Source organism: Parasteatoda tepidariorum, chromosome 7, assembly GCF_982258835.1.
Source record: "Parasteatoda tepidariorum strain Cologne lab strain chromosome 7, Ptep-v5.0, whole genome shotgun sequence".
In the NCBI taxonomy this organism is placed as follows: Eukaryota; Metazoa; Arthropoda; class Arachnida; order Araneae; family Theridiidae; genus Parasteatoda; species Parasteatoda tepidariorum.
In genome coordinates this window covers 2,786,507-2,800,163 of record NC_141761.1, presented here as the reverse complement: position 1 = coordinate 2,800,163, position 13,657 = coordinate 2,786,507, and the positions used below count along the sequence as shown (strand labels likewise).

The 13,657-nt window shown below is 28.8% G+C and overlaps 1 long non-coding RNA gene across 1 annotated transcript; it reads left to right on the top strand.

Annotated features, from left to right (window-relative positions):
• The first annotated feature begins 1,960 nt into the window (after positions 1–1,960).
• LOC147806716 (uncharacterized) lies at positions 1,961–13,293 on the top strand. Its single transcript, XR_015435083.1, has 2 exons — positions 1,961–2,644; positions 4,488–13,293. It is a non-coding gene; the product is annotated as an uncharacterized LOC147806716 (long non-coding RNA).
• Positions 13,294–13,657: the final 364 nt, after the last annotated feature.

The window sequence follows — 13,657 nt, the reverse complement described above, 5'->3', positions numbered from 1 at the left end:
TATATATATATATATATATATATATAATAATTTGAATAATTATTCGTGCAAAGACATTAATAAAGATCGGAAATTGAAACATACAATCGAATTCATAATAAATGCTACAAATAATTATTTTCATGAAAAAGATTTTTATTTTTGATTCTCATAGGAAAATTTAAAAAAATTAAGGTTGCATGGCTTATATTTTGCTTAAAAAAATTTGTCATTAATGTGCATTTTTAATTATAACGATTTTAAAACTATAATAGTAAACTTATAAAATTCAAAGAGTTTTAGTTTTGAACTCGTTCTGCTATATCAAATTTTTAAATATAAAAAAATGCTAATATAAGCATCTATACTTCAGTTATAATAGAACCAGGCGTTTCAAACTAATAACTATGGTTGAATAAGCAAATATCCTTCCTTCGGTTTTAATTAACCCAAGTTCTGAAAACCGAAATTAAACAAAACCGAAACTATAGTATATAATTGCTCGTAATCTGAATGATCTCTGGTTTTAAAATTTCAATAAACAAACAAATAAATTATGAGTAATGAATAGACATCTTTAAGCAATATACAAAATAATATACTGGTTTACGGAAATGAAAAAATTTTAGAATTTAAATTAAATTGCTTTTTAATGATCAACACTGATTACGCGCAATGCTAAGGCACGGCGGGAATGTCAGAAAATAATCACTAGGACGACGTGAACGCCACTTTTTGTGCGTAAAACCGGTCTGTCAAAAGCATGTTGCTTTTCTGAAACCCCCCGGGAGAAGTTAAATGTCCTTATCCCCTATATTAGTCCCTGCTTCAATCTAATAAATAGACACTACTAGCTGAATTGATATAGATCGCCTCGAAATCTTTGCATTAGCTCATAGCTCTATTTTCCCATCAATGTAGTTTAGGGTTGAGGCTTAATAGATAGCAGGAGGTTGCTGTGCAGCACAGCCACCGAGAAATAAGGCCGCTTGTTTGTTCATTTACGTCGTACTAGAGCTGCACAATGGGCTATTGGCGACGGTCTGGGAAACATCCCTGAGGAAGAAATAAGGCAGTTGAAATTAGCGAGTGGCGTAAAATAGAACTCTCTACCTATGGCAACACTTCGCATGCTTTCAATATTAGCGTGAGGAGAGTCATACGAGAAGGAAGGAAGTTAGTTTCTGTCTTGATTTTCATGTAGATTAAAATCTTTTAATTTTTAAAGCTACATGGAACTGAAAACTACATGAAACATAGTTCTAACGGAAAGTACCTTGTTAAACTGTTCTACTGTAAAGAGCTCAACTTCGCGCTCAAGTCGTCGGGCTACCAAAACAGGGACAAAAGTGCGATGGCATTTCTTCGGATCATCCTCAGGAACGTTTGCCAGACCGTCGTCAAATGCGCATTGTGCAGCTCTAGTGCGACGCAAATAAAGTACCTACCTACTTACCAATATAAAAAAGTTATATACATACTTTATGTTACGTACTTACTTTATGTTACTTAAATGTGTAATTATAAAAAAATCAAATTAATTCAATAATTGAGTATTAACTAATTAGGATTTCTGTTTTTTGTAATTTTTGTTTGCAAAATAAAACGAAATGTTCATCAAAAAAATTACAATAAAATAAATGAGAGTTGTTTGATTACTTTTAACGAAACTCGCAGATTATTTGTAACTATTAATACTTCTGCTGCAGAACAATGAATACAACAATTCTCCTTGCTGCAATTTCGGGAAACTAACCTTTTAGAAATCTCGGTCATTTCGGTGTTGCTGAAATTACATACATTTGAAGACTTGAGTGCTCAATTTAGGCTATTGAACCTTTATCAAGTAGAAGGACAGATAGAAAAGTTTAGTGAAAGACATCACGATGTTGTAGTTCATTTACGTCACATTAGAGTTGCACAATAGGCTGACGGTCTGGGAAACATCCTTGAGAATGATCCTAAGACATGCAATCACAATTTTGATCCTTTGCAGAGGGGATGGCATTCCCTCTTCGGTAGCCCGATGACATGCACGCAAAGTCGAGTACTTTACGGTAGAACAGTTTAACGAGGACCGCACACCCTCTGTCCCTACACAGACTGATCTAAGTGGTCACCCACCCGAACACTGATCGCAACCTGTGATGCTTGAAGCACATCACGAAGAAGACATTCAGGGTTACGAACCTGAAATCTTCACGATTCGCACAGCCTATTGCGGGTGATACCACTCGGCTAGGAAGGCCCCTTTTCAAATTTAAATTTTTGTCTAAAATAATCGTTATCGGCATTTTTATGGAGTATATATATGTCCGAAGTCGAGAGTTTGTTCCTCTGTCCTAAGATTTTGCGACCAGGTTGTGACTGTCTGGAGTTTTTCCATCGAAATTGTTATTTTTTCTAGCAAATGGTTGTAGTTATATACGATAATTTTGACGCTTTTTTCTTACATATATATTCAATGTATATGGTGTGCGTATATTTTAGATGAGTGGTTTTGATCGAACTTTATGTACTTTCAAAAATGAAAAGATATCTGACAGTTTATCTTAAATCGAAAAAAAATTTATCTTGAGTCGAATATTCCGTAGAATCTTCCAGATCGCAGATGAATTATTAAATTTGCCAGTGCGAAAGTGTATTTCAACAGCATCCTCTTCCGGTAAGTGATATATTCAATTAATTATTTTCAAGAAAACTTTTCGCATTTTTGTTTAAATGATAATTTAAATAATTTACTGACTTGTTGTCCTCATTTATTTTTCTCACTGAGGCCGTTTTACTAACAGGCAACTTTGAAATAGCTGAATAGACGATAAAGCTCTACGTTGCACTGTGGGCCAGAAGATTATGATCTTTAGCCAAAAGAAAAAAATTATTTTTCAACCAGAATATGCGTAGGCAGTTTTAATATATCCCAAATTAAGTATTCATAATCATTCCAAAGATTATGATTTACTTTTTGGACCGACGAGAGTACAATTTATTGAAAAATATGTTAACAAAAATTGTTTTAAATGTAACTTTTTAATTTTTATTTCATAAATATATATATAGGAATTTTACCTTACTGTTACACTTTTATCAGAGTAATTAGTTAGTGTTAAATTATAATACAATTTTTCAATTTGTTGGATAAGTTAATACTCTTGACAAACTTATAGTTTATATCTTATCATTTGACATTTTACAATGTTTGAATGATTTTCGAAACTTAGTTCCAAAAAGTTCCACGAGATAATTAGCTAAATTTTTTTTGTTGTCGCCTTTGATGTTTCTTTCGAAAAAATATGCCCCATTTTGCCCGTATTGCAAAGGTGGACTAAATATACCGAAAAACAAAAGTTGTGTTTTTTTTTTCTTCAGGTTTTTGCGTTATTTTCTAATGTGATTTATTTTGTAATTACTTCGGAAATAAAACTTTGCTTTTCATTTATAATATAAAATTACGAAAACTGTTATATTTTCATTGTTATATTATTTAAACGTGCTGTATTATTTTTTTACTTTTGCTCGCCATATTTCAGCCGCCATTTTGTTTCACAATTGTATTTTTGAGTTCAACTTATATTGCTTTAATGTTGTCGTCTTGCATTGAATCCTGAATTTATAAACACATCAGAAACTCTGCCAAAAAAGCGAATTGTGATATTTTTTATTCAAAATATCGTTAAAAATTGAGTAGAAATAAAATAAAATAGACAGATTTAAATAAAAGTATAGCCTTCATGCACAACGTTTGTACGCTTAAAGGAGTGGCTTAATAAGACATATTTCAAAAATACTGCAAGAATGTAATACTCGACGTGGCTATTCTTTAAGTTTTTTAAACTAAGTTGTTTCTTGGATCTAGCACTGACTTTTTCGGTTTTTATAGAACGAACAGGTTTTCTTTAGAAATAAGATTTTCACTCGAAAAATTAAACTTAGAGCAAACAAGTAATAATTAAAAAATGGTGTCTTTTTTTTTAACTATTTCAATAAAAACTATGCTTATTAAATTATAATGTGCTTATAAAAGCTATATACTTATAATTGCACACGTTCTTATACTTTGTACAGTGATCTTCGTAAGAATCAATTATGATAATTAAACAATTAGGTAGCGACATTAAACTCAAACTTATGCTCTTAGAATATACCTTTTTATAGTTTTGTAATCGAAATTTGGGTGGTACTCAATCTCAAATCCTTTTAATGATTTGTTTTCTTTTCGGTGCATTACCTTAGGTAAAGTTAATTGAAAACTTTTGGTGCATAATAGTTTTGAAAACTAGTGTATCAAAAGATAATCTTATATAACGAATAGCTTTGAATATGTTAGTGGTTGAAAAATTCGGTAAAAAACAAATTTTTTTATTTTATTTTAAACTCAAACTTTAAAATACAAAATTTAAGCTAAATCGATGGAATAGTGATAAATTTTAAGTTTTTCAAATTAAGGTTTTTAAACTATACATGAATTAAGTTTTTCTTCGTTACTAATGAATGTCCTTTTCTTACAGCTTCACTACCATTTTCGTCCAGAGTGCAGTCTTTAGTTCTTCTATCAGAATCACCAGAAGTCTGTCTATCTAAATTCCCGTCGATAGACAGAGCAACGACAACAGAGCAATAGTTCATGGAAGTCTACTTGCAATAAAGTTTTGCCACACCCTACAATAAGTTAGTTTACATTTTTCTTCGAACTTAAAAATTATTTCGCAGCTGTATTGATGCATTTTTACAAAACATTGTTTTAGAGAATTGACAACTGTTTCAAAATATTTATTCAAAATATACTATTTCAGTTGATGTTTTTTGTACAGTATAAAGTACGGAGGCAAATATGTTACTCGAACTAATTGTTTCTTGTTTTGATCTACATATCAGTATGCTTCTGCCCTTTTATCAGTTCAGAACTAGTTAAGAAATGAAAAGGAAGTCAAATAACTGACAGTTAAAAAATTTGTTAAACCTATGCATTCCTGTAAATTAAGTCGTATCTATTCTAATGTTAAAATCTCTTAAAATAATTGTAACTTTTTGAAATTTTAAATCTACCTTTTCAAAAAAATTTTAAAGAATGAAATCTTTAATTTGCAAATAGTTTGACTGAAAATCATAAGTTGGACTTCTATTTGTTTCTTATATTAGTGGTTCAAGTCTTTATTTAGTTAATTCTACGATAAATGCTGGAAGGTATAGTAAGATGAATTGGCGCATTGAAACTGTAATCTATGTTAATTGAAACGTTAAAACATTTCAGTCTTCATAAACAGTTGAATAAGCAAAGAAATTTATAAATTTAAATAAAAGTTTAAAAAAATTGCAAATCTTACATTTTAATTTCTTTAAAAATACAAATCTAAATTTTTTTAAAAGCTTGAAACGGGAAAGATAAAAATCTTAATGTTTTTGCATTTAAACATGCAGGTTGGGTAAAAATAATTTCTAAAAATTAAATTTTTAAGAAAAGTGAATTTAGATTTACTGGTTCTCTAACTTAAATCCAAAATTCCAACTCAATATGGCATTGTTTCTCTTTATTTTAAATGTGGATACAGATAAATAAATTGCTGCATTAAACGGAAATTTACTATATTAGAATAGTAAGTTTAAAAATTGTGATTCAATAGTAAAATATAATGGTTATAAGTAATGGAAAGAAACTAAAGGGATAAAACTTAAATTGTAAAAATAGAATAATATTAAATTTAAAAACTAGATAAACTTACTATTAAACAGTAAAATGATAGAGAAATACAATATATAAATACGTTCACCGTAAGGGATAACAAAATTCAAATTTTCCAAGGACTAGAAACCACTTTTTGTAATCTATATTGTGTAATCGGCAATCTAATATAAAGTATTAACATTTATAAAATTACATAATGGCTATTTAATATTTCCAAAATTAAAAATGATCTAAAACATTTAGATGTTTATAATTTAAACAGAGCAGAAACATTCTATCATTTAGATTAGAAATCTACTGTAATCTGGAAATCTCAAACATTATCTTCATATGTTTTCCTTGTTTCTGCGACTTCCCAAATAGTTGGCAGTGGTAAATTTCTTAGATTCGCCGAAGTAATTTTAGTTTTAACAGACCCCTCCTTTTTCAACTCTTCGACACAGAATTTTCATTAAACCAATTTGCACTTTTTCATTTTGCATTTAGGCCAAAACAAGTGAAATACGTATTTAACTCTTTAATAATTTATAGTTATAAAATACAGCGTAAAACACCGGTGACTTTTTGGCGACTCACTGCTCAATACGACTCACTTCTAAATCTAAAAAGGTTATTCATCCTTAAAAGATCTTAAATGCACTTGATAAATTTTTCAATGAGAACTTTTTTGTATTTTATAAAGTGTTTATGTAATTTCAATAATCTAACATATTTATTTAGTAACTAGTTTACTTTTTTTTATTAAGATATAGCAAAATGTTTTGCTTGTAATCAGCTTCAAAAAATAGATATAGGGCGCAAGTAAATATCGGAAGAAGCTTAATAAAAACGATTACTAATTCGACATACTTAACAAAACACTAGAAATGTAAAACTAAACGCACGGATTTTTTGCAACCACTGATTAAATAACTAAGAGCTACAGTATCTTTACTTTCAATGTAATGTCTAAGGACGAACTTTCTAATGTTCTGCACCACTAAAGTTTTCAATCTAAATTCGTAGCTTCGGAAAGGGCTAATAAAGTGTGTTTAAGAATATTCTAGATCATTTTTAAATCAAAATTCTATTTTTTCTGTCTAAAAAAGTTTAAAGAATTATCAGGATTTACCCTTATTCTAAGCACCACAGTGACTTGGAGTTTTTGCTTTTTTTTCCACCTCCACGCATATTAAAAATTTATTTGCTCTCATTTTAGAGTTTTCAAAGATTTAATAGAACCTGAAAAGCTTTGCAAGTGGATAATTGTTTTAAGTTAGTAAATAAATTTTTAATATTTTCGTTTAACTTTAAATCTTTTGGTGGCGAAAGAAAATATTGGCAAATAAGGGAAAGTATGAAGTGAAGACTGAAAAAGATGAAATAAAATTGCGCTTTATTTAAATATCTTAACAAGATTCAGTAATGTTTAGTTGGATTTTTTTAAGTTTCTAAATATATTCAGTTTATCTACGTAAAGTTTAATTTTTACGTCCCTTACGTTTCAGATAAAAGTATTTAATAGGGGGAAATCTTTATAAAAATTGAAATTCTTATTAAGTGGCTTCTGAATACTTCAGAAGAGATTCAAATCTTGTTTCGCTCTGAGTAAATTACTAACAAGTAACTCTAACTTATCCTAACAGAAAGCTAACACTAACTTATTTCAGAAGCAAAATAAGATTTGATTTGCGTGGAATATTTAACATAGGATTGGAATACGGATTTCTTATTATAAAGAAAATTAATCATAAAAATTGCTGAAATTTGTAAATTCTGAAGATTGTGAATTAGATTATCTGTTTATTTCCAAACTATATAGTTACAATATCTAGTTTAAAGTAAATATTTTTAGAAATGACTAAAATATTGATTATTTAAAAATGCTTAGGTAAAAATTAGATCACTAGCCTTTATAAATGGTGCTGGATAATCTCAAATTTTGAACCAGTTTTAATTTGTAAGAATGTTAAATTATTCTGTAATTTTAGATTTTTATTTAAAGATACTGAATTATCTAATTTATTTTACTGGTAGATTAACTTCATACCTTGAAACAGCATTTACTTGAATTTCTTATTTGCCTCAATATGTTCAGATTGCTTTTTTGTTGAGAAAAATAAAAAGTGGAATTCTAGTCACTGTGGTCGTAGTAGATGTTATTCATAAATTGTTCCTTTAAAGTTCAAATTTCTTGATCTTTTATTTTTTCTCATCAAAGACTTGTTGTAGATATGATTTTCAATATCAAACATTTCTACGTCGTTGGTCATACGAAATTCAGAAAAATTTAGGAATAATGAAACACGTACAACCATAATATAAAGTTAAATAATATCAAAGGGTCTAGAATTTTTGAATTAACTCTGTAGTACTAAAATATTAATCTAGGAATTTTATGTTTTAAACTTATAAGCACGATCTTAAGCACAAAATTTAAGGCAAGAAAATGCAAAATTAGCTGAAAAAAAGTAACTAAAGTAGTTAAGACCCTGTCTTTGATCAGAAATTTACTTCCATCAAGGAACTTAATTTTAGACGCCTGCTTTTCATAATTTCAATCTTAAGAATCCATAACTTCAGTTTAATTCTAAAATTAATTATGACTTTTTTCTCCTAAAAACCAGCAATCATTGTCTTCACAAAGATTAGTAAAAATACGAAAATTTTATCTCCAGAAATGTATCGGTAGAATTTTCAGGATTTCTAAAAATCCGGAATAAGCCTTTGTTAAAGAACGAACGCCAGTTTCACAGAACAATATTTATGTAGGATTCTCCTTTACATATTTCTGAGAGCGAGGTTTAAATAAGTTTTTTAATTTCTTTTTAATTCACATTTGAAGTTTCTGCTAAAGTGACGGGATCTTAAGAAAAGGTTGCTAAGTATAAGTATTTGGGTACTGCTATAAAAATTTTAAGTAGAATTAATAAAATTTTATTTTAATTCAAACATGAGCATGCACTGAATTTGCATGAAAAGCAGTGTTTTTTCGGAAACTAGTGTGGGAAGTGTGCTGACTATTTTCCGCAGAACAGAAGCTTCACTGTCAAAGTATAAATTGTTATTTTAAATACGAGCTTTCAATTAACTTTTACTTAAACAGAGCCTTTAAAAAGCAGGAATTACGATAAAGTTTTCGTTCAGTTTGCGGCATTAAATAAGAGTAGAAGTTATCTAAATTTCACATTTAAAATCTAATCTCCAATTTTAATTTCAATGGGTTTTTGACGTATTAATGTAATTTAGTTTGCATTAAATAAGAAAGGAATTTTTTTCTTAAAGAAGCAAAATTATGAAGTTCAATTATCAGATTTTCAGTCATTGGTTTTGCATATCGTTTCAAATCTCCAACTGAGACACTTTACATATTGAATGTGTAACAGATTAGTGTATTAGTAGTTTCTACTGATTTGCTTTAAAATACTTTTTTAAAAGAAAAGGTATGAACTTTATCAGAAGGATTCAGCGTAATTGTAATTTTTCAAAATTTAACTTTTTTAAACATTCTGTAATTTATAAATTTATATTAATGTTCTTTCATTGCTATAAAGAAAGATAATAGAACGAAAATTGGGTATTGTCAAGAGATAAGGAATTATATTGTATAATACAAAGTAATCTGTTTCCAACTCAAATTAGAACTTTCAGTCAATGTTCAATTTCTATTTTCAACATCTTTGTTTTTTTCCCATTTAGTTAAGAATTTATGCTTGTTAATGTGCGACCTATAAATGCTGTGTAGTCAAAAGTTCTGTTTAAAATGTGTAGATTACTGTCTGGAGGAAGACCATAATTTGTATTAAAGTTTATTTTGTACTTTCTTTGAATGTTGTGGAAATTTCTTAATATTTTCACTGGTTTGAAATGCTTGTTTTCCAGTACGAAGAATCTTTTCTTTCAGTAGCGAGAACTTAATTTTGTTTAAATTATCCATTTCATCTATTAGTTTTTCAAATGCTGAATCCTTTCTAAATGTTAAACTAAAGAACTAAAATTTAAAGGGACTTTATAAATCTTTTTTTTTCTCGAAAATAACGAATTTTCTACATTTAAATTAGCTTCTATTTCTAAATAGTTCCGATAAACGTCAATAAAATTTAATCCTATAAATCTGCTTTATATCCCAGAGATTGTCTCTAAAATAGTAATTAAAATTTTTTTGCGTTACTTAACAAGAAGTTTCAGAAAAAGTCATTAACTATTACTGCGATTAGTTAAGGAAAGATGGGTTGTTTTAACTGTTAGTGGAAATGAATAGTCGTTTCGTAACTCTTAAATTACCATGCGTTTCGGTTTTCCCGTCCTAAAAATGGACACGCGATTCTCCGTAATTTCTATAAAATACGATAATCTCTGGGTCAAGCTATTCCTTTCTTTGGCGAATTTGACTTATTTAATCCCTGTTCGATGAGTAAATCTTCCATGTCAATCTCGTTTCTGTTACAGAAAATCGAATAACGGTCCCTTAATAGTTTTTTTAGTGCGCAGCATTTGCATTAGATGGAAAGGAAACGGCGAAAAACTCCAATGGTTAGCCAAACTGTTATCAGATCCTACATTTTTAATACTGAAAGCAACTTTTCTTCCCTTGAAAGAAAGCCTAAATTTAGTGAATGTCATACCGAAATGAGAATTGCTGAATTAATGCAACATAGGACAATATAAAACTGGAACTTGCAAGTAACGATCAGAAGTTTTGAAGTGACTGGGAGAATGTGATGCATGAAGTGGAAGTGGTAGACGGCCGCTACCGCTTTTGCTTTGTGTTTCACACTCTTTCAGCCGTTTCGGAACTTCACGATTCACTTATTCAAATTTCTGTTTTTCGACAATTCGGCTTCGTGCTGTGTTAGGACAATATAAAACAGGATCTTGCAAGTAATGACCAGAAGTTTTGAATTGACTGGGAGAATGTGATGCATGAAGTGGAAGTGGTAGACGGCCGCTACCGCTTTTGCTTTGTTTCACACTCTTTCAGCCGTTTCCGAACTTCACAATTCACTTATTCAAATGTCTGTTTCTGGACAATTCGGCTTCGTGCCGTGTTTTCATATTTCGTAGAAGTATGAAAACAAATGTTCAAGGGATAGAGCGCTTGCCTCTTATTTAGGTGACTCTAATTCAAATCCTAGAGATGACCTGGTCGATTTGAATTAGGCTTGCGGCTCTCCCAGACTCCAGTTTTAACGCAAAATAAACTCGGTGATAAAAGGGATCATGGGCTTGAATCCCCTTCTCAGGCTACCTATTGGAGATTTTCGTTGCTTTTTTGTCGATTTGCATATTTGGATCACTTTACTGTAACGTTAAAACTTAACAAAAATTCGGTTAGTTCTTCAAAAGTTCGGTTAGTTATCACTTAAGACTATTTCAGTGCTTGATAAACGTTTGTCTTTCGGGTATGATTTCAAATTACGAAGCTACAAAGTTTAACATTGATAATTAAAACCCCGAAAATTTTATAAAATAAAATTAATAAATTAAGAAGTGAGTTTATTTTAAATTTTAGTTGGAAAGTAAGCGAAATATCACTTTTCACTGAATTAAATTAGTAAATTTAGTCAAAAATTTTTTTGTTTTAATGCATGGAAAGCTTGCAATTTAATTTTACTAATGTTTAATTCGAAAAAGTAGGAAAACAAATTAATTAGAACTTTTTTTTCTGTTTCCCTAATTCTGGTTTTTGAACGAACTTTAAATTTTAGTTCTTGTAAAGTTTTCTCTTAAATCATCATTTATATGTAGTGCTAAATTTAATCAAAATTGCATGTATAACTAAATTTAACATTTACATGTGAATTTTCGTTTTGAACTCTTTTTGGCAATAGAAATTTTTTTCATTGGTAGTCTTGTATATTAGAACTTGTACTATACGTATGACGGAATTTGTGAACTGTTTATTTCGATGTTATAATTTGTGCCAATTTTTCTCAGTTTTGATGTGCATTTTTAAAATGAGGAAGCAATAAATTAGTCTTGTAAGTATTGATGTGTATTTAATGGTGTTTCTCAAAACAAAACTGTCACTTTAAATGCGAGCTTTCAATTAACTTTTATTAAAACTGAGTCTTAAGAGCTAGAATTGCGGGAAAGTTTTTATCTCAACTGTGGAATAAAATATATTCTAAATCTAACATTTAAAAAAAAAAATCTTGAACGATCCTTTTATTTACTTTAAATGAGGATCCTGTAATTTACCTTTTTAAATAAGAAAGGAATTTTTAAAAACAAAATGAAGTAAATTTATCAGATTCAGATCATTGATTTTACATATGTTGTTTCAATTCTTCAATTGAGACACTTTACATATTGAATGTGTAACAGATTATAGGGTGTTAGTAGTGTTTCTATAGATTTTCTTTAAAATACTGCTTTTATAAGAAAAGGCATGAATTTGATCTCACGGATTCAGCGTAATTGTAATTTTTCAAATTTACCTTTTTTTCTTTTTTTTTTAAACAGTCTGAAATTTATAAATTTCTATTAATGTTCTTTCCTGCTATAGAGGAAAATAAAAGAACAAAAATGTGGATATTCAATAGAGATAAAGAATTAAGTTGCATAATCCAAAGTAAATAAGTTTCTAACTCAAATTCTAACCTTCAGTCAATGTTTAATTTGTATTTTCAACATCTTGTTTGTTCTTTTTGCTGTGGATTTATGCTTATTAATGTACGACCTATAAATGTTGTGTTGAACCAAAAAAGCAATAGAAAGTAAATCACTGTCTGGAGGAAAACTTATACAATATAAGTTTACATATATACATATATAAGTTTATTTTATAATTTCATTAAATGTTTAGGAAATTGCTTATAATAGCAAATGGAATTAATAATTGTTTCTAGTACGAAGTATCTTTTTCTTTCAGTACTTTATTTTGTTTCAATTATCCATTTCATACTCTAGTTTTTTAAATGCTGAATCCTTGCTAAATGTAACATTAAGACTTAACTTTGGAAAACTAGCCGAACTTTTGTTATCACCCAAGACTTTTTCAGAGTTTGAGAAACATTTGTCTTTTGGGTATGATTCAAAATTATGAGGCTAAAAAGTTTAACATTGATAATTAAAACCTCGAAAATTTTGTAAAATGAAATTAGTAACTGAAATTAATAAATTAAGTGATAGTTTTTTTTTAATTTTAGTTGGAAAACCATCGAAATATCACTTTTCACTGAATTAATTTAGTCTCTTAATAAAAATCATTTTGTAATAATGAGCATAAAAAGCTTGCAATTTATTCTTACTAATCTAATATGTTTAATTAGTAAAAGTGCGAAAAGAAATTCATTTAAATAGAATTTTGTTTCTGTTCCCCGAATTCTAGTTTTTGAACGAACTTTAAATTTTAGTTCTTGTAAACTAGTGAACTGTAGTAAAGTTTCTCTTAAATGATCATTTATATGTAGTAGTGCTAAATTTCTTCAAAATTGCATGCATAACTAAATTAGTATTTGCAAATGTGAATTTTTGCTTGACCTGTGCTTGGCAATAGAATTTTTTTTAGCATTGGTAGTCCTGTATATTAGAACTTGTACTGAATGTATGCTGGAATTTGTGAGCGTTTTATTTCTGTTATAATTTGACGTTCTCTTAGTTTTGATGTACATTTAAAATGAGGAACTAATAAATTAGTCTTGTATGTATTAATGTGTATTTAATGGTTCTTCTTAAAACATTCAGAAATCTTACTTCCGTACTATTTTACTTTTACTCTTTATTTTAAACTTATGAACAAACCTATTTGAAACACTAGTTGCTATGTACACCACGCAAAAATAAAATTGCTAATCCTAATACCAACTGCACAATGGATCTTAGCCCTTATTTAGCATCAAATTTTAGGATTGCAAAGGAAATTTGGAAAGTATATATGGTAGTTCATAAATTTAGTTGATGCTAAATTCACTTTTGCTCATTTACCTTATATCCAACTTTTAAGACTATCAAAATTTTACCAAAGATTATAAAATTAAATTTAATAACTAGTGTTACATGAAACTTCATTTA